General features: G+C 45.5%; 1 protein-coding gene across 1 annotated transcript in view; it reads right to left on the minus strand.

The window, feature by feature from the left end:
* Nucleotides 1-4,139, minus strand: part of LOC132398742 (tetraspanin-9-like) — a 122,792-nt gene extending 118,653 nt beyond the window's left edge. The window contains exon 1 of the mRNA XM_059978605.1: nt 3,981-4,139. The gene's annotated coding sequence lies outside the window, so the exon portion shown is untranslated. The remainder of the gene's footprint in view (nt 1-3,980) is intronic.
* Between the last annotated feature and the right edge of the window lie 21,880 nt (nt 4,140-26,019).

A 26,019-nucleotide genomic window follows, 5' to 3' on the forward strand; every position in this document is an offset into this window, starting at 1 on the left:
CCCCCATTACAATTGTATCATTACCCTTATTACATGCCTTTCCCAGCTCCCTTTGTAATCTGAACCCCACATCTTGGCTGCTGTTTGGGGGCCTATATATGATCCCCATAATGGGTTTTTTTTTATCCTTGCAATTCCTTAACTCCACACACAAAGATTCTACAGTCTCTGACCCTATGTCACCTCTTTCTAAAGATGTAATTCCATCTCTTACCAACAGAGCAACACCACCGCCTATTACTTTCTGCTTGTCCTTTCGTTACAAAGCATATCCTTTGATGTTAAGATCCTAACAATGGCCTTCTTTCAGCCACAATTTAGTGAGGCCCACAATGTCATACCAACTAATCTCTAATTCTGCCATGAGTTTGTCCACCTTATTCCAAATACTACACACATTTAAATACAGCACCTTCAGTCCTGCATTCTTCGCTCTTTTGAATTTTGCCTCTGTGGTAAAATTTAACTCTTTGCTCTCTCTGCATTTGTATCCAATCATTGGCTTGTCCTTTCTTACATTCATGTTACACCCATCATCTACTTGTAAAATTGCTGGCTCATCCTCAGCTCTATCACCCTGGTTCCCATCATTCATAAGAGCGAATAGTAGCCAAGATGCGGGGTTGAGATTGCAAAGGGAGCAGGAAAGGGCATGTAATAAGGGTAATGTCACAATTGTAATGGGGGACTTCAAAATGCAAGGGGAATGGGAAAATCAGGTTGCTGTCAGATCGCAAGATAGGGAATTGTTGAATGCCTATGAGATGGCTTTTCAGAGCAGCTTGTGCTCGAGCCTACTCGAGCAAAGTCTATCTTAGTTTGCGTGTTGTGCAATAAGCCAGATCTTATTAGGGACCTTAACGTAAAGGAATCCTTAGAAGGCAGTGATCATAATATGATTGAATTCATACTACAATTTGAGAGGGAAAAGCAAACTCAGGTGTATCAGTATCGCAATGCAATAAAGAGAATCACAGAGGCATGAGAGAGGAGCTTGCCCAGGTGGATTGGAGGAGGATACTGGTGGGGATGATGGCAGAACAGATATGGCTGAAGTTTCTGAAAATAGTTCACAAGGCGCAGGATATTTATGTCCCACAGAGGAAGAAGTTCTCAAATGTCAACCGTGGCTGATAAGGGAAGTTAGGGAATGCATAAAAGCCAAGGAAAGGGCACATAGGGTAGCAGACTGAGTGGGAATTTGGATGGTTGAGAAGCTTTTAAAATCCAACAAAAGGCAACAAAAAAAGCTATAAGAAGGGATAAGATGAAATATGAGGGCAAACTAGCGAAATATATAAAGCAGGATACTGAAAGTTTTTTCAGTCGTATAAAGAATAAAAGGGAGGTGAGTGTTGATATTGGACCACTGGAAAATGATGCTGCTGAGGTAGTAATGGGGGTCAAAGAAATGGGAGATGATCTTAATGGGTACTTTGCTTCAGTCTTCACTGTGGAAATCACTAGCTGTATGCCAGATGTCCACGAGTGTCAGGGAGCAGGAACAAATTCAAGGGTAATAAGGTGGATAAGTCACCTGGATCATGTGGACTACATTCCAGAGTCCTAAAAGAGGTCGCTGAAGAGATAAAGGATGTATTGGTCATGATCTTTCAAGAATCACTTGATTCTGACATGGTCCCAGAGAATTGGAAGGGAGGAAGACAAACTAGAGGAAATTATAGCCTAGTTAGCCTAACCTCAGTGGTTGGGAGTGTTGGAGTCCATTATTAAGGTTGAAGTTTTAGAGTACTTGGAGACTAATGATAAAATAAGACCAAGTCAGTATGGTTTCTTCAAGGGAAATCTGGCCTGACAAATGTTTTCGAATTCTTCGAGGAAATAACAAGCAGGGGGATGAAAGAGAGACAATGGATGTAATTTTGTTTGATTTTCAGAAAGCATTTGACAAGGTGCTTCACATGAGGCTGCTTAACAAGATAAAATTCTATGGCATTACAGAAAAAATACTAACATGGATAGAGGAATGGCTGACAGGCAGGAGGCAGCAAGTGGGAATAAAAGGGACCTATTCTGGTTGGCTGCCAGTGACTAGTGGTGTTCTTCAGGGGTCAGTGTTAGGATCACTACTTTTCACATTGTTTGTCAGTGACTTAAGACAGTGGAATTGATGGCTTTGTGGCAAAGTTTGTGGATGATACAAAGATAGGTGGAGGGGTCGGTAGTGCTGAGGGAGCAATGAGTTGCAGCAGGACTGAAACAAATTGGAAGAATAGGCAAAAAGTGACAGATGGAATACAGTGTTGGGAACTGTATGATAATCCATTTCAATAAAAGGAACAATGATGCAGACTATTATGGAAATAGGGAGAAAATTCAAACATCAGAGGTACGAGGGGATTTGGGAGTCCTCATGTAAGACTCCCAGAAGGTTAATTCACAGGTTGAGTCTGTGGTAAAGAAGGCAAATGCAATCTTGGCATTTATTTGAAGGGGAATAGAATATAAAAACAAGGAGATAATGCTGAGCCTTTATCAGACACTAGTCTGGTCACACTTAGAGTATTGTCAACAGTCTTGGGCCCCATATCTCAGAAAGGATGAACAGTCATTGGAGAGTCCAGATGTTTACAAGGATGGTTCCGGGAATGAAGGGGTTTACATATGAGGAGCATTTGGCAGCTTTGAGCCCGTACTCAGTGGAATTTAGAAGAATGTGTGGGGATCTCGTTGAAACCTACCGAATATTGAAAGGACTAGATAGGGTGGCTGTGGAGAGGATGTTTCCTCTGATGAAGGGTATCCAGAACTAGAGGGCACAAAATTAAAATTGAGGGGCAACCTTTTAGAACAGAAGTAAGGAGGAATTGTTTTTAGCCAAAGAATGGCGTATCTGTGGAATGCTCTGACACAGACTGTGGTGGAGGTCAGGTCTGTGGATATATTTAAAGCGGAAGTTGATAGATTCCTGATTGTTCAGGGCATCAAGGGATATGGTGAGAGGACAGGCGTATTGGGTTGAATGGGATCCCAGATCAGCCATGATGAAATGTTGGAATGGACTCAATGAGCTGAATGGCCTAATTCTACTCCTATATCTTCTGGTTTATTTGAGGTCCAAGAGTTGAAGCAAAGCCCTCTAGAGGTTGACTTGTTGCAGAGTTGGCTGCACCACTGACAGATGTAGGGAAAGGCCAGCAGGTCTCCTGTGGTAAGTGGTGGTTTCATTACAATGTCGAGATGGCTATTGGTCACAAAACCTGCACTGACTCTAAAGCAGCTTGGGCTGTCCTGATGGCTGTTGGTGGGACAGAAACATAAATTCCAACTTTCTTTAAACCCAGAGAGTGATGGACTGGGGTGTGATGGGTTAAATCAGAGAGGACACTGCTTCCACCAAACTACCTACATTAAACTCCACCTTCTCCTTGGCAGTCAGAGACCCATAATCTAGGGCTGGAAGGCTGTGAAGAGAGGCTGGAGATCATATAGTTACTTTCCCCATGTTATGAAACTCCTCAGAGTGCAACAGAGATACCTCCTGGATTACCTGTAACTTCCAAACTGAAATACCCCAGGACAGAGACACTCCTAACCCCAACATCTTTTGCCATGGCCCACACTGCTATCCCTCCCTGCCCCTCTCCCCATTCACTGCTCCCTTCCTCATTTCCCCTCCCTCTTCCTCACCTTCACTTTTCCCTCTCCCTCGCCCAGGCCCCGCTTTCTCCCTCCATTTTCCTCTTGTCGCTTCCTCTCACTTTCACTCTCCCCTCCCTCATTTCTCCCTCTCACTCACTACTCCCTCCTCAACACTCTTTCTCCTTCCCTTTTTTCACCTCTACCCTCCTCACTTTTGCTCTCTCACTCTCACAATCGTTTCTCACTCTCTCCTCTATCACATCCTTCCTCCCCCACTACCCCTCTCTCCCTCTCTACCCCTCCATTCCTCCCTCCCCGTCGACAAGTTTTACTCCCGATCCGCCGCCCGAGACCGGTGGCTCTTTCCCGGCGCTCACCTGGAGCCGCGGCTCCGCTCGGATCAGATGGCGATCGGCTCTGGCGCCTTTGGGGATCGGGATCGGAATCGGGATCAGTTCCGGATCGGGATCTTTTGCTTTAGTTTTTCGCTTCGCTCGCAGCGGAAATGGGAGGAAAATGGGCGGTTCACCCGTCACATGATCCAGATTCCAGCGCTGTCCCAACCTCTGGATCCGATCCCGGCAGCTGGATCTGTTCCCAACCACTGGAACACGTTCCCAATTACGGGATCCTAGCCCTACAGAGTCCCCGCAACGAGAGAGTTTCACCTAAACTGTCACACCAACAGAATCTGATAGCGAAGCACTTCCCGCAACAGAACCAAAAGGCCACTCAGGGACTGATGAAGGAAAAGTAAATCAGCAAATGCTGGAAACACCTAGCAGGTCGGTCAGCGTCTGAGGTGAAAGAAGCCGAATCAGTAATTCAGGTTAGACTGAGACCCTTCCTCAAAACTGGGAAAGACAAAAAAGAACATGGTTAATCTGCAGGTAAAATGGAGGTAGGGGGTTGTAATAAGGTAAAATGGGGAGTACCATGGGGGAATCTAGTCATTAAGTGAATGTGGACAATCCTGTGGCCAGTGACCAGTGGTGTGCTTGAGGGGTCAGATTGTTGTTTGGCATCTTTCTTAATGATTTAGATAGGAATGTTAGTAAAGTAGCTGGATTCATTGACAGTGACAATGGTTAACAGGATTTACAGACGGATCATGATTAAGTGGGAGAGTGGGCCAAGGAATAGCAAATAGAGTTTAATTGATAAGTGTGAAGCATTCCATTTTGGAAAGTCAAAGTGAGGTAGAAATTTCATAGTGAATGGCAAGTGTTGTAGAACGAAGACACCTAGGAGTACAAGTATATGGCTCACTGAAAGTGGAGTCACAGGTAGACGGTGTGGTGAAGGCGCATTTGGTACACTGGCCTTCATCTGTCAGGACATCGAGTACAGAAGTTAGGATGTTATACTGCTGCTACACAACTGTGACTGCATTTGGAGAATCGTGTTCCATTTTGACACTCTGCTATACAAAAGAGTGCAGAGGACATTTACAAAGGTGTTGCCAGGACTTGAGAAACTCAGTTATGGAGAGAAGTTGACTAGACTAGGAGACTGGGGGGGGGGGGTGACCTTATAGAGGTCTATAAAATCATGAGGGGTATAGATACTCCCACTGAGAGCATCTGCATGAAACATTGCCACAGGAAAGCACCATCCAGGCCATGCTCCCTTTTTGCTGCTGCCAACAGAAAGGAGGTACGGGAGCCTGAGGTCCTACACCACCAGCTTCAGGAACAGTTATTACCCCTCAACTATCAAGCTCCTGAACCTGTGTGGATAACTTCACTCACCTCAACACTGAACTGATTCCACAACACTAAACTAGACTAAGCTCCACTGGTGCACAGCCACACGGTAACTGAAATGCTCCCGCGCACATAGCCTTCGTTGCCATGCACTGGAATTTTCTTTTATAATAATGCTAATATAATTTTGAAATCTAAAGTATGTGAATTTAAAATTTTCATTCTAAATATTCATAGTATGCAACTTATAAACCAAATCATTTAAAGTGCCTTGCAGTTTTCAGGCCATGTAAAAATTTCCTACTCAGAACAATGGTTGGCCCATGTAGCTGTGTAAAAGAATTAGAGAGACACTGTCCTACAATCTATGGACTCACTTTCAAGGATTCTACAACTCATGTTCTCAGTATTATTTATTTATTTATTTGTTTGTTATTTTTCTTGTATTTGCAGTTTGTCTTCTTATGCACTTTGGCTGTCAGCCTTTGTGAGTAGTTTATCTTTGATTCTAAAGTATTTCTTTGTTCCACTGTGAATGCCTGCAAGAAAATAAATCTCAGGGTTGTATAAAGAGACATATACTTTGATAATAAATATACTTTGAATTTGAGAAACAGTGAATGCATACAGACTTTTTCACTGAGTTAGGGAATCAAGAATGAGAGAGTGTAGATATAGAGAAAGTGGGGAGAGATTTAATAAGAACTTGAGGGGCCTCAGCTATCTACCTAGAGACATTGGAAACCTTTACCCCACAGACACTGTCTCTCCTTCCAAATTTAATTCACCTAGGCTCCTCATATTTGTTTACATCTCAAACACCTGCTTCAGGCTCCACAGTCTTTCAGGATCCAGTGCTCCACTTCTCCTTCATGCTCCGCTGCTCCTTCAGGATCCAGTGCTCATCTGCTCCAAGGAAAACATGTCCATTTTATCCAGTCTTTCCTCCTCACTACAACGCTACAGTCCTGGCAATATCCTCACGATTGTCTTCTGTGCCCAATCCAATACATAGAACATAGAACAGTACAGCATAGTACAGGTCCTTCAGCCCACAATGTTGTGCTGACCCTCAAACCCTGCCTCCCATATAACCCCCCCCAACTTAAATTCCTCCATATACCTGTCTAGTAGTCTCTTAAACTTCACTAGTGTATCTGCCTCCACCACTGACTCAAGCAGTGCATTCCACTCACCAAACACTCTCTGAGTAAAAAGCTTTCCTCTAATATCCCCCTTGAACTTCCCATTCTTTACCTTAAAGCCATGTCTTCTTGTATTGAGCAGTGGTGCCCTGGGGAAAAGGCACTGGTTGACCACTCTATCTATTCCTCTTAATATCTTCTAGACCTCTATCATGTCTCCTCTCATCCTTCTTCTCTCCAAAGAGTAAAGCCCTAGCTCCCTTAATCTCTGATCATAATGCATACTCTCTAAACCAGGCAGCATCCTGGTAAATCTCTTTTGTACCCTTTCCAATGCTTCCACATCCATCCTATAGTGAGGCAACCAGAACTGGACACAGTACTCCAAGTGTGGCCTAACCAGAGTTTTATAGAGCTGCATCATTACCTTGTGACTCTTAAACTCTATCCCTTGACTTATGAAAGCTAACACCCCATAAGCTTTCTTAACTACCCTATCTACCTGTGAGGCAACTTTCAGGGACCTGTGGACATGTACCCCCTGATCCCTCTGCTTCTCCACACTACCAAGTATCCTGCCATTTACTTTGTACTCTGCCTTGGAGTTTGTCCTTCCAAAGTGTACCACCTCACACTTCTCCGGGTTGAACTCCACCTGCCACTTCTCAGCCCACTTCTGCATCCTATCAATGTCTCTCTGCAATCTTCGACAATCCTCTACACTATCCACAACACCACCAAACTTTGTGTTGTCTGCCAACTTGTCAACCCACCCTTCTAGCCCCACATCCAGGTTGTTAATAAATATCGCAAAAAATAGGGGTCCCAGAACCAATCCTTGTGGGACACCACTAGTTACAACCCTCCAATCTGACTGTATTCCCTCCACCATGACCCTCTGCTTTCTGCAGGCAAGCCAATTCTGAATCCACCTGGCCAAACTTCCCTGGATCCCATGCCTTCTGACTTTCTGAATAAGCCTACCGTGTGGAACCTTGTCAAATGCCATACTAAAATCCATGTAGATCACATCCACTGCACTACCCTCATCTATATGCCTGGTCACCTCCTCAAAGGACTCTATCAGGCTTGTTAGGCACGATCTGCCCTTCACAAAGCCATGTTGACTGTCCCTGATCAGATCATGATTCTCTAAATGCCCATAGATCTTCTCTCTAAGAATCTTTTCCAACAGCTTTCCCACCACAGATGTAAGGCTCACTGGTCTATAATTAGCCAGACTATCCCTACTACCTTTTTTGAACATTCACCTCCCTTCAATCCTCCGGTACCATTCCTGTGGACAACGAGGACATAAAGATCCTAGCCAGTGGCTCTGCAATCTCTTCCCTCGCCTCGTGGAGCAGCCTGGGGAATATCCCGTTAGGCCCTGGGGATTTATCTGACCTAATGTATTTTAGCAACTCCAACACCTCCTCTCCCTTAATACCAACATGCTCCAGAACATCAACCTCACTCATATTGTCCTCACCACCATCAAGTTTCCTCTCACTGGTGAATACCAAAGAGAGTTATTCATTAAGGACCTCCTTCACTTCAATAGCCTCCAGGCACATCTTCCCACCTTTATCTCTAATCGGTCCTACCTTCACTCCTGTCATCCTTTTGTTCTTCACATAATTGAAGAATGCCTTGGGGTTTTCCTTTACCCTACTCGCCAAGGCCTTCTTGCTCTCCTCAGCCCCTTCTTAAGCTCCTTTCTTGCTACCCTATATTCCTCAATAGACCCATTTGATCCTTGCTTCCTAAACCTCATGTATACTGCCTTCTTCCACCTGACTAGATTTTCCACCTCACTTGTCACCCATGGTTCCTTCACCCTACCATTCTTTATCTTCCTCACCGGGACAAATTTATCCCTAACATTCTGCAAGATATTCTTAAACGTCGACCACATGCCCATAGTACATTTCCCTGCAAAACATCATCCTAATTCACACCCGCAAGTCCTAGCCTTATAGCCTCATAATTTCCCCATCACCAATTAAAAGTTTTCCTGTCCCCTGATTCTATCCTTTTCCATGATAATGCTAAAGGCCAGGGAGTGGTGGTCACTGTCTCCCAGCTGCTCACCCACTGAGAGATCTGTGACCTGACCTGGTTCGTTACCTAATACTAGATCTAGTGTGGCATTCCCCCTAGTCGGCCTGTCAACATACTGTGACAGGAATCCATCCTGGACACACTTAACAAACTCTGCCTTGTCTAAACTATTGGAACTAATCAGGTGCCAAATAATATTAGGGAAGTTAAAGTCACCCATGATAACAACCCTGGTATTTTTGTACCTTTCCAAACTCTACCTCCCAATCTGCCCCTTGGTATCTCTGCTGCTATCAGGGGGCCTATAGAATACCCCCAGTAGAGTAACTGCTCCCTTCCTGTTCCTGACTTCCACCCATATTGACTCAAAAGAGAATCCTGATACATTATCCACCCTTTCTGTAGCTGTAATAGCATCCCTGACCAGTAATGCCACCCCTCCTCCCCTTTCCCCCCCTCTCTATCCCTTTTAAAGCACTGAAATCCAGGAATATTGAGAATCCATTCCTGCCCTGGTGCCAGCCAAGTCTCCGTAATGGCCACTACATCATAATGCCATGTATATATTCAAGCTCTGAGTTCATCACCTTTGTTCCTGCTGCTTCTTGCATTGAAGTACACACACTTTAGCCCTTCTACCTTACTACCCTTACACCCTTTATACTGCTGGTCTTTCCTCAAAGCCTCTCTATATGTTAGATTTGGCTTTACTCCATGCACTTCTTTCACTGTTCTATTGGTCCCATCCCCCTTGCAAATTAGTTTAAACCCTCCCGAACCATGCTAGCAAACCTACCAGCAAGGATATTGCTCCCCCTTGAGTTCAGGCGCAACCCATCCAATCTGTACAGGTCTCACCTTCCCCAGAACAGATCCCAATGATCCAAAAATCTAAAACCCTGCCCCCTGCACCAACTCCTCAGCCACGCATTCAACTGCCATCTTCTCCAATTCTTACCATCACTATCACGTAGCATTGGCAGCAATCCTGAGAACGCCACCCTGTTCTTCAGCCTTCTGCCTAGTTCCCAAAACTCACACTTCAGGACCCTCATCCCTCTTCCTGCCTATGTCATTGGTACCAACATCTAACATGACTTCTGGTTGCTTTCCCTCTCATACCAGGATGTCGTGCACCCGGTCAGAGACATCCCGGACCCTGGCACCCGGGAGGCAACAAACCATATGGGTTTCTTTCTCACGTCCACAAAATCTCCTGTCTGCTCCCCTGACTATAGAGTCTCCAATGACGACAGCTCTCCTCTTCTCCGTCCCATCCATCTGCACCATAGGGTCAGACTCAGTGCTAGAGGCCCTGCCACCGTGGCTCAGCCCTGGTCGGTCGCCCCGCCAACAGCATCCAGGACGGTAAACTTATTATTCAGGGGAATGGCTACAGGGGTGCTCTGTACTACCTGTCTACTCACCTTCGCTTTCCCCCCTCGGACTGTCACCCAACGACCTGCTTCTGGCAGCCTAGGTGTGACTCCCTCCATAGCTCTCAACTATGATTGCCTCATTCTCCCTTATGAGTTGAAGGACATCCAGCTGCTGCTCCAGATTCCTCACACGGTCTTCCAGATCGCCCAGCCGCATGCACTTCTGGCAGATGTGACTCTGCGGGACAGGGGAGATCCCCCAAGATTGCCACACCTCACATGAGAGGCACAACTTTCCTTAACTGTTCCCAATTACTATTGTATACACTTACAGCATAACTTCCCTGCTCCGATAGTCAAGTAAGGAAACTATCCTGCGTGGCTTTTTAATCATCTCATTGGTCTTTCTGCAAATTACGAGAAGACACAAGACAGTGGCCTCTGCGATCTGGCACAATGAACTCGGGTTGAAGAGTAGCATTGGGGTGGAGGTACTGTCAGTGGTTCAGGAATAAGAGTGGTCAGCATAGGGAGGAATAGTGAGATAGGGCAGAAACAGATGGGGAGGTGGGGGAGCCAGTAGGTGAAATGCTTGAGTCGATGAGTGGGAGGGGAAACAGGTAGATGTTGGGGGGGGGGTGGGGTAAGGGAAAGAGAACAGAAGTGGAAAGGCTGGAAGTGGGTTGGTCAGAGATACAGGGGAGGTGAGGATTACCTGAAATTGTTCATATCATCAGGGATCTGTGGACAGACACACCAGAGTTCTTCTTTACCCACATCCTCTGCCACCCACAAGCATTAATTATTTATTTCCTGCACCATTAAGTGTCTGCATCCATTGAATGAACATTAGCTACCATTCTAGAGTCAAAACATTACCCTGTGAATGTGTTTATTTTTAATGTCATCATCCAGCTCCTGAAAGGAGTTGAATTAAAGCGCAGTCACACAAAGTGCTGGAGAAACTCTAGTCACTGCAAATATCTGATGTTATTTTATTTTGCCCTTGGCCTGGTGAAAGGCTTATCTCCATAATGTGCAGTTGGGAAAGGACAATGGAACAATAAAATTACACAGCTAACATCTGCCAGTTTACAAAATTCAAGCTCTCTGGACTGGAAAATCACCAGCAGGTGGGGATTTCTCTCAACTCTTGTCTGTAGGCTAATGTAAGGAGCAAGATACAGAGCATGCTCCTGACAGCAATACTTCCCAACGAAAGCCGTGCCTGGTACTCAGTGTAGCAAAGTCTGCCCATACAAAGTCACAGCATATACTTACACAGAGGCCCATCAAGTCTGTACTAGCTTGATGAAAGAGCCGTCCTGCCAGTTCCACTACACCAGCTTTCACCTCCCCAACCATCCTTTCAATTTTCTTGCCAACACTACACTAGAGCTGCTTTCAATACACCCTCTCTCTCAGTGTATTCCAGACTTTAGCACCTGTAATTTCAACAAATCTCCTTCATACACTTTTGCTCTTGTCCCAGTTCTATATCGTGCTGTAGAAATTTACAGCACATTACAGGCCCTTCAGCCCACAATGTTGTGCCGACCGTGTAACCTACTCTAGAAATTGCCTAGAATTTCCTTACCACATAGCCCTCAATTTTTCTAAGCTCCATGTAGCTACCTATCTGAGAGTCTCTTAAAGACCCTATTGTATCCGCCTCTACCACTGTCATGGCAATGCATTCCACGCACCCACCACCCTCTGTGAAAAATTTGCCTCTGCCATCCTCCCTGTACCTGCTTTTAAGCACCTATGTCCCTCGTGTAAAAGCCTCTGACTATCCACGCAGTCAATGTCTCTCATCATCTTATACACCTCTGTCAGGTCACTGCTCATCCTCTGTCGCTCCAAAGCAAAAAAGAAAAAATTCACTCAACCTACTCTCATAAGGTATACTCTCCAATCCAGGCAACATCCTTGTAAGTCTCCTCTGTACTCTCTCTTTAGTATCCACATCCTTCTGTAGTGAGATGACCAGAACTGAACTCCAAGTGGGGTATAAATAAGGTCTTGTATAGCTTTAACATTACTTCCCATCTTGAACTCAATCCCACATTTGATGAAGGCCAACACACCACACGCCTTCTTAATAATACTATAAACCTGCACAGCAGCTTTGAGTCTTATCAACACAGACCTCAAGATCTCTCTGATCCTCCACAATACCAAGAGTCTTACCATTAATATTATACTCTGTCTTCAAATTTGACCTATGATAAAGAACCACTTCACACTTATCTGGGTTGAACTCCATCTGCCACTTCTCAGCCTTGTTCTGCATCCTATTGATGTCCTGCTGTAACCTCTGACAACCCTCCAGACTATCCACAACACCCCTAACCTTTGTGTCATCAGCAAACTTACTAACCCACCCTTCTACTTCCTCATCCAGGTCATTTATAAAAATCACGAAGAGTAGGGGTCCCAGAACAGATCCCTGAGGCACACCACTGGTGACTGACCTCCATGCAAAATATGACCCATTTACAACCACTCTTTGCCTTCTGTGAGCAAGCCAATTCTGGATCCACAAAGCAAGGTCCCCTTGGATCTCATGCTTCCTTACTTTCTGAAGGAGCCTTGCATGGGGAAGCTTATCAAATGTCTTACTGAAATCCATATACACTATATCCACTGCTCTACTTTCATCAATGTATTTAGTTACATTCTCAAGGAATTCTTTCAGGCTTCTAAGGCACGGCATGCCCTTGACAAAGTCATGTTGTCCATCGCTTATCAGATTGTCTCTGCAAATGCTCATAAATCCTGCCTCCCAGGATCTTCTCCAACAACTTCACTGGTTTATAATTTCCTGGGTTATCTCTACTCCCTTTCTTGAATAATGGAATGACATCTGCAATCCTCTGGTAATTCTCCCATTGCTATTGATGATGCAAAGGTCATTGCCAAAGGCTCACCAATCTATTCCCTCACTTCCCACAGTAGCCAGGGGTACATCTGGACCCAGCAACTTATCTAACAATACCTTTCAAGAGCTCCAGCACATCCTCTTTCTTGATGTCTATACTCTCAAGCATTTCAGTCTGCTGTAAGTCATCCCCACAATTGCCAATGTCCTTTTTCCTAGTGAATATTGAAGCAAAATATTCATTAAGTACCTCTGGTACCTCCTTCAACTCCATGGACACATTTCCACCATCGCACCTGATTGGTCCTATTCTCACACGGCTCTTCCTCCTGTTCCTCACATACTTGTAGAAAGGCTTGGAGTTTTCCTAAATTCTGCTCAGGAAGGCCTTCTTATGGCCTTTTCTAGTTCACTTAATTTCATTTTTAAACTCTTTCCTGGCAACCTTGTAATTTTCTAGAGCTCTAACAGTACTTAATTTCTTGAACCTTTCGTAAGCTTTTCTTATTAACTAGATTTTCTATATCCTTTGGACTCTATGGTTCTTTTACCCTACCCATTGTTTCCCTGTCTCAATGGCACATTACCTGTACAGAACTCCACGTAAATGTTCCCTGAACATTTGCCACATTTCTTCCATGTATTTCCCTGAGAACATCTGGTCTCAGTTTATGCTCCCAAGTTTCTGCCTAATAGCATCATATTTCTCCCTATATGTTTTCCCAAATTGTCTGTTCCTAACCCTCTCCAGCGCCATGGTAATGGAGATAGAGATGTGATTACTACCTCCAAAATGCTCTCCACTGAGGGACCTGACACTGGACCAGGTTCATTTCCCAATACCAGATCAGATACAGCCTCCCCTCCAGCTGGCTTAACTACATATTGCATCAGGAGACCTTCCTAAACACACCTAACAAACTCCACCCCGTCTAAACCCCTTGTACTAAGGAGATGCCAATCAATATTCAGAAAATTAAAATCTCCCATCACAACAACCCTATTATTATTTCTCTGTTCCAGAATCTGCCTCCCTATCTGTTCCTCGACGATCTTACACAATCTTTTTGCACCCCAATTTTAGTGACATCTAACCATGGAAACTATCTAGGCATTCAAATCATTAACAGATGTGACAACAGCAGTGGACCCAGCAGAGGTCTCTGTAGCACATCATGTCACAGGCCTTCAATTTGAAAATCAGCCCTCACCATTACCTTCTGATTAGATCCATTAGGCCAGTTTTCTTTCTGTCAGCTAGCTTACCTTGGATCCCACTTTTACAGTAGTTACCATGTGGAATCTTGCTGAAGTCCATGTAGACAATATCTACCTCTCCGACCTCAACATTTCTCTCTTGATCACACCTTCAAAAACTTCTATCAAATTCATATGATATGATTTCTCACATATAAAGCCAAACAGACTCTCTCTAATCAGTCCTTTTCTTTCAAAATGCAGGTGTTGTACATATTGTTTGTCAGAATCCCCTGCAGTAGCTTCCCCACCACTGATGACAGTCTCACTGACCACTAGTTACTTGGCTTATCCTCACATCCCTTCATAAATAAAGGCACAACATTAGTCAACCTCCAGTCTTCTGTTACCTCATAGCAAGAGATGATGCAGGTATCTCTATCTGGGCCCCCACATTTTCCCTTCGCTCCTAGTGTACTAGGTCTTGGTCAGTGTCTTATGTCTCGCAGACTGGGCCCAGTGCCTTGGGCAGTGTCTCGCAGACTGGGCCCAGTGCCTTGGGCAGTGTCTTGCAGACTGGGCCCAGTGCGTTGGTCAGTAATTTAGGGTCGTGCTGTATGGGCCTAGTGTCTTGGTCAGATCCAGAGATTATTCTATCTCTAAGTGTTTGAAGTTCACCAAAATCCAATTATGTCGATTTGTTTCAGGACATCACTGTTCTCTTCCCTGAATTCCCTAGCTTCATGAACACCTCCATAGAAAATAAAAAACAAAAAGTATTTATTTAAGGCCTTGCTCATTCCCTGTGGCCCCACAATTAGACATCGGTGGGAAATGGATGGACACAAATGTTTAGAGGCACCTGGGCCAAACATAGGCAAACAGGACATTTGGCAAAGTTAAGATCCACTATAATATGCTTAGGAAAGATCTGAACTCACAGACAGCCCAGACGAGGACGCAGTTGAACAGTATGGTCTGGGGATTGCATGGATTATTCAGGCAGTACAGATATCACAAGTTCAGAATTTTACTAAATCAACAATATTTATAATTGATTACTCCTGTGTATCATTGTGTAACAATTTAACTAATTGTACAAACTTATAAATAGAAAAGTTGATAGTTTTGTGGTCTATTACCTTTTTTTAGGGGAGGAAGCAGTGTTAAGAATCAGAATTAGGTTTTACTTTCACTGACATTGTCATTAAGTTTGTTTTGTGGCAACAGTAGAGTGCAATACACAAGATATATTATCAATTACAATAGCAAATACAGTATCTAAAACTAAGTAAGTATTGCAAAAGTAGTTCAAGGACAGTGAGGTAGTGTTCATGGGTTCATTGACCATTTAGAAATCTGAGGGCAGAGAGGAAGAAGTTATTCTTAAAATATTAAGTGTGTGTCTTCAGGCTCCTGGAAATTGGTAGCAATTAAGATGACCTGTCCTGGTGATGGGGGTCCTTAATGATGTATGTTGCTTATTTGAGGCATCACCTTTTGAAGGTGTCGTTGATTAGGCTATGGTTAAATCGGTGGGTTGCTGGCCACTATGGCTCAAAGAGCACAAAAGGCCTGTCCTACGTTGTCCCTCTAAATAAATAAAATAATGATTCTGCAGATGCTGGAAATCTTAAGTAACACAGACATAATGCTGGAGGAACTCGGCAGGTCAGCCAGCATCTATGGAAGTAAATGAATTGTTGAATTTTTAGGCCAGGACTCTTCATCAGGACTGAGAAGAAAGGGGGCAAAAGCCAAAACAAAAAAAGAGGGAAGGAGAGGAAGGAGTAAACGCAAGCAGGTGATGGGGAAAGTAGGTAGGTGAGCAGTGGAGAGGGATGGTGAGAATCTGGGAGGGGAGAGGGATGATGAGAATCTGGGAGGGGACAGGAATGGTGGGAATCTGGGAGGGGAGAGGGATGGTGGGAATCTGGGAGGGGACAGGGATGGTGGGAATCTGGGAGGGGAGAGGGATGGTGGGAATCTGGGAGGGGAGAGGGATGGTGAGAATCTGGGAGGGCTGAGGGTTGGTGAGAATCTGGGGGAGGGGGATGGTGGGAATCTGGGAGGGGAGAGGGATGGTGAGAATCTGGGAGGGGACAGGGATGGTGAGAATCTGGGTGGGGAGGGGGATGCTGGGAATCTGGGAGGGGAGAGGGATGGTGAGAATCTGGGAGGGGAGAGGGAAGAAGTGAGGATCTGGGAGGGGAGAGGGAAGAAGTGAGGATCTGGGAGGGGAGAGGGATGAAATAAGGACTTGGGAGGGGAGGGGAGAGATGCAGTGAGGATGTGGGAGGGGAGGGGGATGTGAGAATCTGGGAGTGGAGGGATGGTGAGAATCTGGGAGTGGAGAGGAATGGTGAGAATCTGGGAGGGGAGAGGGAAGAAGAGAGGATCTGGGATGGGAGAGGGAAGAAGTGAGGATCTGGGAGGGGAGAGGGAAGAAGTGAGGATCTGGGAGGGGAGAGGGATGAAATAAGGATTTGGGAGGGGAGGGGAGAGATGTGGTGAGGATGTGGGAGGGGAGGGGGATGTGAGAATCTGGGAGTGGAGAGGGATGGTGAGAATCTGGGAGAGGAGAGGGATGGTGGGAATCTGGGAGGGGAGAGGGATGGTGAGAATCTGGGAGGGGAGAGGGATGGTGGGAAACTGGGAGGGGAGAGGGATGGTGGGAATCTGGGAGGGGAGAGGGATGGTGGGAAACTGGGAGGGGAGAGGGATGGTGGGAATCTGGGAGGGGAGAGGGATGGTGAGAATCTGGGAGGGGAGAGGGATGGTGAGAATCTGGGAGGGGAGAGGGATGGTGGGAAACTGGGAGGGGAGAGGGATGGTGGGAATCTGGGAGGGGAGAGGGATGGTGAGAATCTGGGAGGGGAGAGGGATGGTGAGAATCTGGGAGGGGAGAGGGATGGTGGGAATCTGGGAGGGGAGGGGGATGGTGGGAATCTGGGAGGGGAGAGGGAAGAAATGAGGATCTGGGAGGGGAGAGGCATGAAATAAGGATTTGGGAGGGGAGGGGACAGGAATGGTGAGGATGTGGGAGGGGAGGGGGATGTGAGAATCTGGGAGTGGAGAGGGATGGTGGGAATCTGGGAGGGGACAGGGAAGAAGTGAGGATCTGGGAGGGGAGAGGCATGAAATAAGGATTTGGGAGGGGAGGGGACAGGAATGGTGAGGATGTGGGAGGGGAGGGGGATGTGAGAATCTGGGAGTGGAGAGGGATGGTGGGAATCTGGGAGGGGAGAGGGATGGTGAGAATCTGGTAGTGGAGAGGGAAGAAATGAGGATCTGGGGGGGAGAGTGATGAAGTAAGGATTTGGGAGGGGAGGGGAGAGATGTGGTGAAGATGTGGGAGAGGAGAGGGCTGGTGAGAATCTGGGAGGGGAGAGGGATGGTGGGAATCTGGGAGGGGACAGGAATGGTGAGAATCTGGGAGGGGAGAGGGATGGTGGGAATCTGGGAGGGGAGAGGGATGGTGAGAATCTGGGAGGGGAGAGGGATGGTGAGAATCTGGGAGGGGAGAGGGATGGTGAGAATCTGGGAGGGGAGAGGGATGGTGAGAATCTGGGAGGGGAGAGGGATGTTGGGAAACTGGGAGGGGAGAGGGATGGTGGGAATCTGGGAGGGGAGAGGGATGTTGGGAAACTGGGAGGGGAGAGGGATGGTGAGAATCTGGGAGGGGAGAGGGATGGTGAGAATCTGGGAGGGGAGAGGGATGTTGGGAAACTGGGAGGGGAGAGGGATGGTGAGAATCTGGGAGGGGAGAGGGATGTTGGGAAACTGGGAGGGGAGAGGGATGGTGAGAATCTGGGAGGGGAGAGGGATGGTGAGAATCTGGGAGGGGAGAGGGATGGTGAGAATCTGGGAGGGGAGAGGGATGTTGGGAAACTGGGAGGGGAGAGGGATGGTGGGAGGGGAGAGGGATGGTGAGAATCTGGGAGGGGAGAGGGATGGTGGGAATCTGGGTAGGGACAGGAATGGTGAGAATCTGGGAGGGGAGGGGGATGGTGGGAATCTGGGAGGGGACAGGGATGGTGAGAATCTGGGAGGGGAGAGGGAAGAAGTGAGGATCTGGGAGGGGAGAGGGAAGAAGTGAGGATCTGGGAGGGGAGAGGGATGAAATAAGGATTTGGGAGGGGAGGGGAGAGATGTGGTGAGGATGTGGGAGGGGAGAGGGATGTGAGAATCTGGGAGTGGAGAGGGATGGTGAGAATCTGGGAGGGGAGAGGGATGGTGGGAATCTGGGAGGGGAGAGGGATGGTGAGAATCTGGGAGGGGAGAGGGATGGTGGGAATCTGGGAGGGGAGGGGGATGGTGGGAATCTGGGAGGGGAGAGGGATGGTGGGAATCTGGGAGGGGAGAGCGATGGTGAGAATCTGGGAGGGGACAGGGATGGTGAGAATCTGGGAGGGGAGAGCGATGGTGAGAATCTGGGAGGGGACAGGGAAGAAGTGAGGATCTGGGAGGGGAGAGGCATGAAATAAGGATTTGGGAGGGGAGGGGACAGGAATGGTGAGGATGTGGGAGGGGAGGGGGATGTGAGAATCTGGGAGTGGAGAGAGATGGTGGGAATCTGGGAGGGGAGAGGGATGGTGAGAATCTGGTAGTGGAGAGGGAAGAAATGAGGATCTGGGAGGGGAGAGTGATGAAGTAAGGATTTGGGAGGGGAGGGGAGAGATGTGGTGAAGATGTGGGAGAGGAGAGGGCTGGTGAGAATCTGGGAGGGGAGAGGGATGGTGGGAATCTGGGAGGGGACAGGAATGGTGAGAATCTGGGAGGGGAGAGGGATGGTGGGAATCTGGGAGGGGAGAGGGATGGTGAGAATCTGGGAGGGGAGAGGGATGGTGAGAATCTGGGAGGGGAGAGGGATGTTGGGAAACTGGGAGGGGAGAGGGATGGTGGGAATCTGGGAGGGGAGAGGGATGGTGAGAATCTGGGAGGGCTGAGGGATGGTGAGAATCTGGGAGGGAGGAGGGAAGAAGTGAGGATCTGGGAGGGGAGAGGGAAGAAGTGAGGATCTGGGAGGGGAGAGGGATGAAATAAGGACTTGGGAGGGGAGGGGAGAGATGCGGTGAGGATGTGAGAGGGGAGGGGGATGTGAGAATCTGGGAGTGGAGAGGGATGGTGAGAATCTGGGAGTGGAGAGGAATGGTGAGAATCTGGGAGAGGAGAGGGAAGAAGAGAGGATCTGGGATTGGAGAGGGAAGAAGTGAGGATCTGGGAGGGGAGAGGGAAGAAGTGAGGATCTGGGAGGGGAGAGGCATGAAGTAAGAATTTGGGAGGGGAGGGGAGAGATGTGGTGAGGATGTGGGAGGGGAGAGGGATGTGAGAATCTGGGAGTGGAGAGGGAAGAAGTGAGGATCTGGGAGGGGAGAGGCATGAAATAAGGATTTGGGAGGGGAGGGGACAGGAATGGTGAGGATGTGGGAGGGGAGGGGGATGTGAGAATCTGGGAGTGGAGAGGGATGGTGGGAATCTGGGAGGGGAGAGGGATGGTGAGAATCTGGTAGTGGAGAGGGAAGAAATGAGGATCTGGGAGGGGAGAGTGATGAAGTAAGGATTTGGGAGGGGAGGGGAGAGATGTGGTGAAGATGTGGGAGAGGAGAGGGCTGGTGAGAATCTGGGAGGGGAGAGGGATGGTGGGAATCTGGGAGGGGACAGGAATGGTGAGAATCTGGGAGGGGAGAGGGATGGTGGGAATCTGGGAGTGGAGAGGGATGTTGGGAATCTGGGAGGGGAGAGGGATGGTGAGAATCTGGGAGGGCTAAGGGATGGTGAGAATCTGGGAGGGGAGAGGGATGGTGAGAATCTGGGAGGGGATAAGTCCTCCAGTGTTCACCACAACAACTCTGTCCAACTCCCCACCATCGATCACACCACATCCTCTACAGTCCACTATCCAATTTTGGTGTCATGCACGAAGTTACTAACTATGCCGGCTACAGTATATTCTCAAATCGTTAACTTGACAAACTGACAAGTGAAGTGAAGACAGGTATAGTTTTTTAGCAAGTAATAATTTAGGGAATTCAAAATTTTAATCAATTATAGAACAGTTTCTATTGGAACTCACTTTATTTTCTTATTGCCAACAAACACACTTTCAGGTTAAGAAATGTTCTAAATAATTTGCAACACTGGAAAACCATGTTTTACCATTGTGCTTTTCATGACTTTTGAACATCACAAAGTATTTTTAAACAAAGCAAATTAACTCTGAAATTAAATCGCTGTTTAACTTGGGTAATGGAACAGTCAAGTTTGTACACACAACAAGTTCCCACAAAAAACTGTATCACCATCACACAGGCAGAATGATATCAAGGAAAAATGCTTTGCTGTTTTTAAAATGAGATTTTTTTTTACACCTAAAATGGTTTTGAACTTTCACTGCTCAAGTCTTTGCAGCAATACTTAATCCAGTTTTGTGACTGAGAGAGTGCACCCTCAGGCACAGCGGACTTAAACTACCGCACAGCCAGTCAGCTTAGAGAACTGGACTTCTGAACAGTTCATAGATCAGTCTGAACGTCTGGAGCTCCTGTAACCACCCACTGGATGCTGCAAGAGGCAAAGACCTACATTTTATAGACTAACAAAGGAACCAACACTTTTTCTGCAGCTCAAAACAAACAGCAAGAGAACCATGCAAATGTGAGACGCATGGTTGACGCATGAAGAGGCAGGTTCAATGGTTACAAGGAACTTAGGGCAGTGGCTGAGGATTTGTGAATTGTTGGAATTCCCTGCATCATTGGCTGTGTGATTTTATCCGAGAACTCAGCAGGTCAGGCATCTGTGGAGGGAAATGAACCTGGCCAACCCTCAGAGAACACCTTATGATACAAATACCAGTATTATACTTTCTAACTTTAAAACATTAAACTAATTCAAATGAAGACACTGGAGTCTGAAATGTGTCTAACTTCACGTTTACACGTCACACGTGTATCACGTGGTAGTGTGAAGATGTATACAGTTCACATATTTACACATACAAACTTATAATACATTATTTAAACCAACAAGAATGCTTAATCAACCAATATATATATATATATATACAAATATTACTGAAATATTAAATACACACCACTCCTCTCTGCTTAGCTATAAACTCTGCTCAATGGAGAATACATCTCAACTTGTACACTGAGTTCTACATAATGCAACTACTGTATACTGTACATACAGCCACAGCATAGTAAATTTTAAATTGTCCCACTCAAGTGTAAAGAATTAATCACTGTGGAGGTTTTACTATTCTTGTGGGATAACGTCTTTCCTGACAAGGAGTCACTCTGGTTGGCAGATGAGACTTGTGGCTGTGAAAACAATTTCAGGTTCAGGAGCCTTCTCCATGGTGGTTGTAAGAGCTGACTCTGTGACTCAAAACAGTGGTTCTGATAGTTTTGTACACCTTTCTTCTCCTTCCTCATGCATTTAGTTCACTGGAGTATTCTCTTATTATTCTCTTATTCTCTATTGCTCCCTTTATGATCTGATCTCTACTCTTGGTTTCCTCAACCACAACACCATCTGATGAATTCTCTGTTTTGTATCTACAATGACTCCTTTCTTTTTGGCCTTCCATTCATCCAGCTGGGCTTTGGTCTTGCATCTACTTTTACAAGCAGCATTTTGTCTCCCACCTGCAGTTCATGCAATAACCTTAATGCACACAAAATAGATTCTGGTTCTTCATACTCACAAAAAACAAATGCTTGCAACTTTCCTGAAGCTTCTTGAACTTTCTTCCAGATTAAAACCAAGCCATATTTCACAACTGCCTGATTAACATTTCAGAAGCTTTCTCAGAAACGTTGTCCACAGAAACTGTTGTAATCAGATCACTGCTTTCATCACTTTCACAATTCTTCGAAGCAGCCTGGTCCTTCCTTGGTCCAATGTGTAATGTGTTACGAATGCCATTCCTAGTTTTCTCCAGTATAAGTTCTTACTTGGATATCTGCAGGCTTTAGTTTAGCATCTTTGAAATGCAGTTCAAACTCATTTTGTGTAATGACTGAAAAAGCTGAGCCAGAACTCAATTCTATTTTAATTAATTTACTGGTAACTTCTGGTGTGAGTCATATTGCTTGTCAGTTTTCACATTGTAAATCTCAAGTCTACACAGCGCTGTGTCACTCTCATCATTATTAAACTTTTCATCAACAGGATGCAGATTAGTACTCTTTTTGAACATGCTACTCGACTTTTTTTATCTTTCTCTTCTCTGTACAGTCCATTTAGTTTTGTCTGCCCGACGTGCTTTGTATATGTGTCATACTTTGTTGCATTTTCTGCAAGTTTTGCCCTAAAGTCTGCATTGGTCTGGTGTATGTGAGCCTCTACCACAATGGTAACCCAATTTGTTTGGCCAGGTCAGTTTCTGTTTAGACTCTGAAATCTTGTTCACGGTCACTTTCATTCATGACTGCAACTCAATTGTGTCTCTATCTGCAGTTTACATTGAAACAGCAATTTCAACTGCTCTTTTAAGTGTAAGTTGTGCTTCAGTTAGGAGTCACTCTTGAATGCTTTCTTGTAATATTCCACAAACTAAATGATCTCTCAGTGCATTAGTAAGCCCATTACCAAACAGACAATGCTCAGACAATCTCTTCAATTCAGCAGCCATGTAAACTGAAGTGGACTCCCTTCCTTTTAATTCCACTTATGAAAGCTAAAGCATTCTTCAATCAACAATGGTTTTGGTTCTAATAGTTCCTGCATCACTTTGACAATATCAACAAAACTCATTTCTGCTGGTTTGGTTGGAGCAGTCATACTTTAAATCAAACTGTATGTGTTAAATCCAATGCATTCAGTACAATTGGTTTTCATTCTCATTTGCTATTTCATTTGCTTCAAAATACTGTTGAATTTACTCAGTATATAAAATCCAGTTATCAGCTGTGTAATCAAGCACATCAATCTTTCTGATATAGCCAGGCCATTTCTGTTTTTTTTAAAAAATCTATCACCCGGTACTCACTCTTTATGAACCCATGAATTCTTCCGTTTACTGCCCTTTTTTAAAACTTGATTGTCTCTGCATGTGCTGGGCTGTTTTTTTTCCCACTTGCTATTCTTTGCTGTGTTTTCCTGCACTTCAACAGGTTGGTAGCCACCTTGAGTTTGGTTTAAGAATACTTCATTGTCAATGTTATGTTTCATAACTTCAAAACATTAAACTAATTCAAAGGAAGACACGAGTCCAAATGAGACCAAATAACTTCATGTTTACTTTAAGCAAGGCACTTGCGTATCATGTCATAGTATGATGACATTTGCAATTCATGTACTTATACATATAACTAGAAATGAATTATTTAAACAAACAAGAACACTTAATCAGTCAATATATATACAAGATTACTCAAATATTACTGAAATATTAAATACACAACACCAGCGGCATAAAATCACCAACATTCATTAGAAGGATGTGAACTCTCAGACCAATGCTGGCTTACTGAGGCCTAACTCCCGCAGGTCTCTGTCACATGGAGACAAGATTACCAGGCAGACAGAGGGAAAGAGTCAGCAATATGCCTCATTGATGATGTGGAACATCCTACCATTCCTGGGAATTCTCAACCCCTATTGCCTCAAAGTGGAAAAGCAGCAAAGCCCTCTCCACCACTGAGCACATCTACATGGAGCTCTGGCACAAGAAAGCAGCTTCCATCATCAAAGTCTCCCACCATCCAGACCATGCCTTCTCCTCACTACAAGCATCAAGCTAGCTAGCCTTAGGTCTCACACCAACAGGTTCAGAAACAGTTATTACCCTTCAACCATTGGGCTCCTGACCAGTGTGGTTAACTACACTCACCTCAACACTGAACTGATTCCACAACCAACAGACTCACCCTCAAGGAGCTCACAACTCATTTTCTCAGTATTATTGATCTTTTATATTTGCACAATTTGTCTTTTTTTGCATATCAAGTGTTTGTCAGTCTATATTTATGTATAGTTTTTCTTGAATTCTATTGTATTTCATTACTTTCCTACAAATGTCTGAAAGAAAATGAATCTCAGGGCTGTATATGGTGATATACATACTTTGATAATAAATTTACTTTGAATTTTGAGAAGGGGAGAAGGCAGGAGGAGTGAGGACCTCACAGATTACCACCATCCAGCCTGTCAGACATCTCCTGCCTAGTCTCTGCTTTTCACATCAGCCTCATCAGTCATCTGAGAACCCATGAAACCAGATGGAGACATCACCCACAAGGGACCATCTGGGAACTGTTTGGACACCAAAGTGAATGGATTGTTGAACACACACTGGTAATCGCTGTAGGTACAGATTCCCTAAAGGTTAAACTTGTAGGGTGAGTAAGGTTGTGAGGAAGGCAAATGCAATATTAGCATTAATGTTGAGGAGACTAGAAAATAAAAGCAAGGATGTAATGCTGAAGCTTTACAAAGCACTGGTAAGTATTGTGAACAGTTTTGGGCCCCTTATCTAACGGAAAACCATAATATATAGAAGCAGAAGTAGGCCATTCAGCCCATCAAGTCTGCTCTGTCATTCAATCATAGGCTGATCCAATTCTTATAGTCATCCTCACTCCCCTGCCTTCTCCCCATACCCTTTGATGCCCTGGCTAATCAAGAACCTATCTATCTCTGCCTTAAATACACCCAAAGACTTGGCCTCCATAGCTGCTCGTGACGACAAATTCCCTCTGGCTAAAGTAATTTCTTTGCATCTCTGTTTTAAATGGACCTCCTTCAATCCTGAAATCATGCCCTCTTTTCCTAGACTCCCTTCCCATGGGAAATAACTTTGCCATCTAATTTGTTCAGGCCTTTTAACATTTGGAATGTTTCTATGAGATCCCCCCTCGTTCTCCTCAACCCCAGGGAATACAGCTTGAGAGGTGCCAGACATTTCTCATATGGTAACCCTTTCATTCCTGGAATCATTTCTCGTGAATCTTCTCTGAATGCTCTCCAGTGTCAGTATATACTTTTTAAAATAAAGAACCCAAAACTGCACACAATATTCCAAGTGTGGTCTCATGAGTGCCTTATAGAGCCTCAACATCACATCCCTGTTCTTATATTCTATACCTCTAGAAATGAATGCCAACATTGCATTCGCCTTCTGCACCACTGAGTCAACCTGGAGATGACTCCCAAGTCCCTTTGCATCTCTGTATTTTCAATTTTCTCCCCAGCTAAATAATAGTTTGCCCATTTATTTTTTCCACCAAAGTGCATTACCATACACTTTCCAACACTGTAATTCATTTGCTACTTCTTTACCTATTCCCCTGAACTATCCAAGTCTTTCTGAAGGCTCACACAAAATGCTGGTGGAACGCAGCAGGCCAGGCAGCATCTATAGGAAGAAGAACTGTCGACGTTTCGGGCTGAGACCCTTCATCAGGACTAACTGAAATAAAAGATAGTAAGCGATTTGGAAGTAGGAGGGGGAGGGAGAAATCCAAAATGATAGAAGACTGGAGGGGATGGGGTGAAGCTAAGAGCTGGAAAGGTGATTGGCAAAAGGGATACAGAGCTGGAGAAGGGAAAGAATCATGGGATGGGAAGCCTAGGGAGATAGAACGGGGGAGGGAAGCACCAGAGGGAGACGAAGAACAGTCAAAGAGTGATGGGCAGAAAGAGAGAAAAAAAGAGGAGGGGGATAAAACTAAATATATCAGGGATGGGGTAAGAAGGAGAGGAGGGGCATTAACGGAAGTTAGAGAAGTCAATGTTCATGCCATCAGGTTGGAGGCTACCCAAACAGTATATAAGGTGTTGTTCCTCCAACCTGAGTGTGGATTCATCTTGACAGTAGTGGAGGCCATGGATAGACGTATCAGAATAGGAATGGGATGTGGAATTAAAATGTGTGGCCACTGGGAGATCCTGCTTTCTCTGGCAGACAGAGCATAGGTGTTCAGTGAAATGGTCTGTCAGTCTGTGTTGGGTCTCACCAGTATATAGAAGGCCACACCAGGAGCACCAGACACGGTATACCACTCCAACCAACTCACAGGTGAAGTGTC

Source organism: Hypanus sabinus, chromosome 8, assembly GCF_030144855.1.
Source record: "Hypanus sabinus isolate sHypSab1 chromosome 8, sHypSab1.hap1, whole genome shotgun sequence".
In the NCBI taxonomy this organism is placed as follows: Eukaryota; Metazoa; Chordata; class Chondrichthyes; order Myliobatiformes; family Dasyatidae; genus Hypanus; species Hypanus sabinus.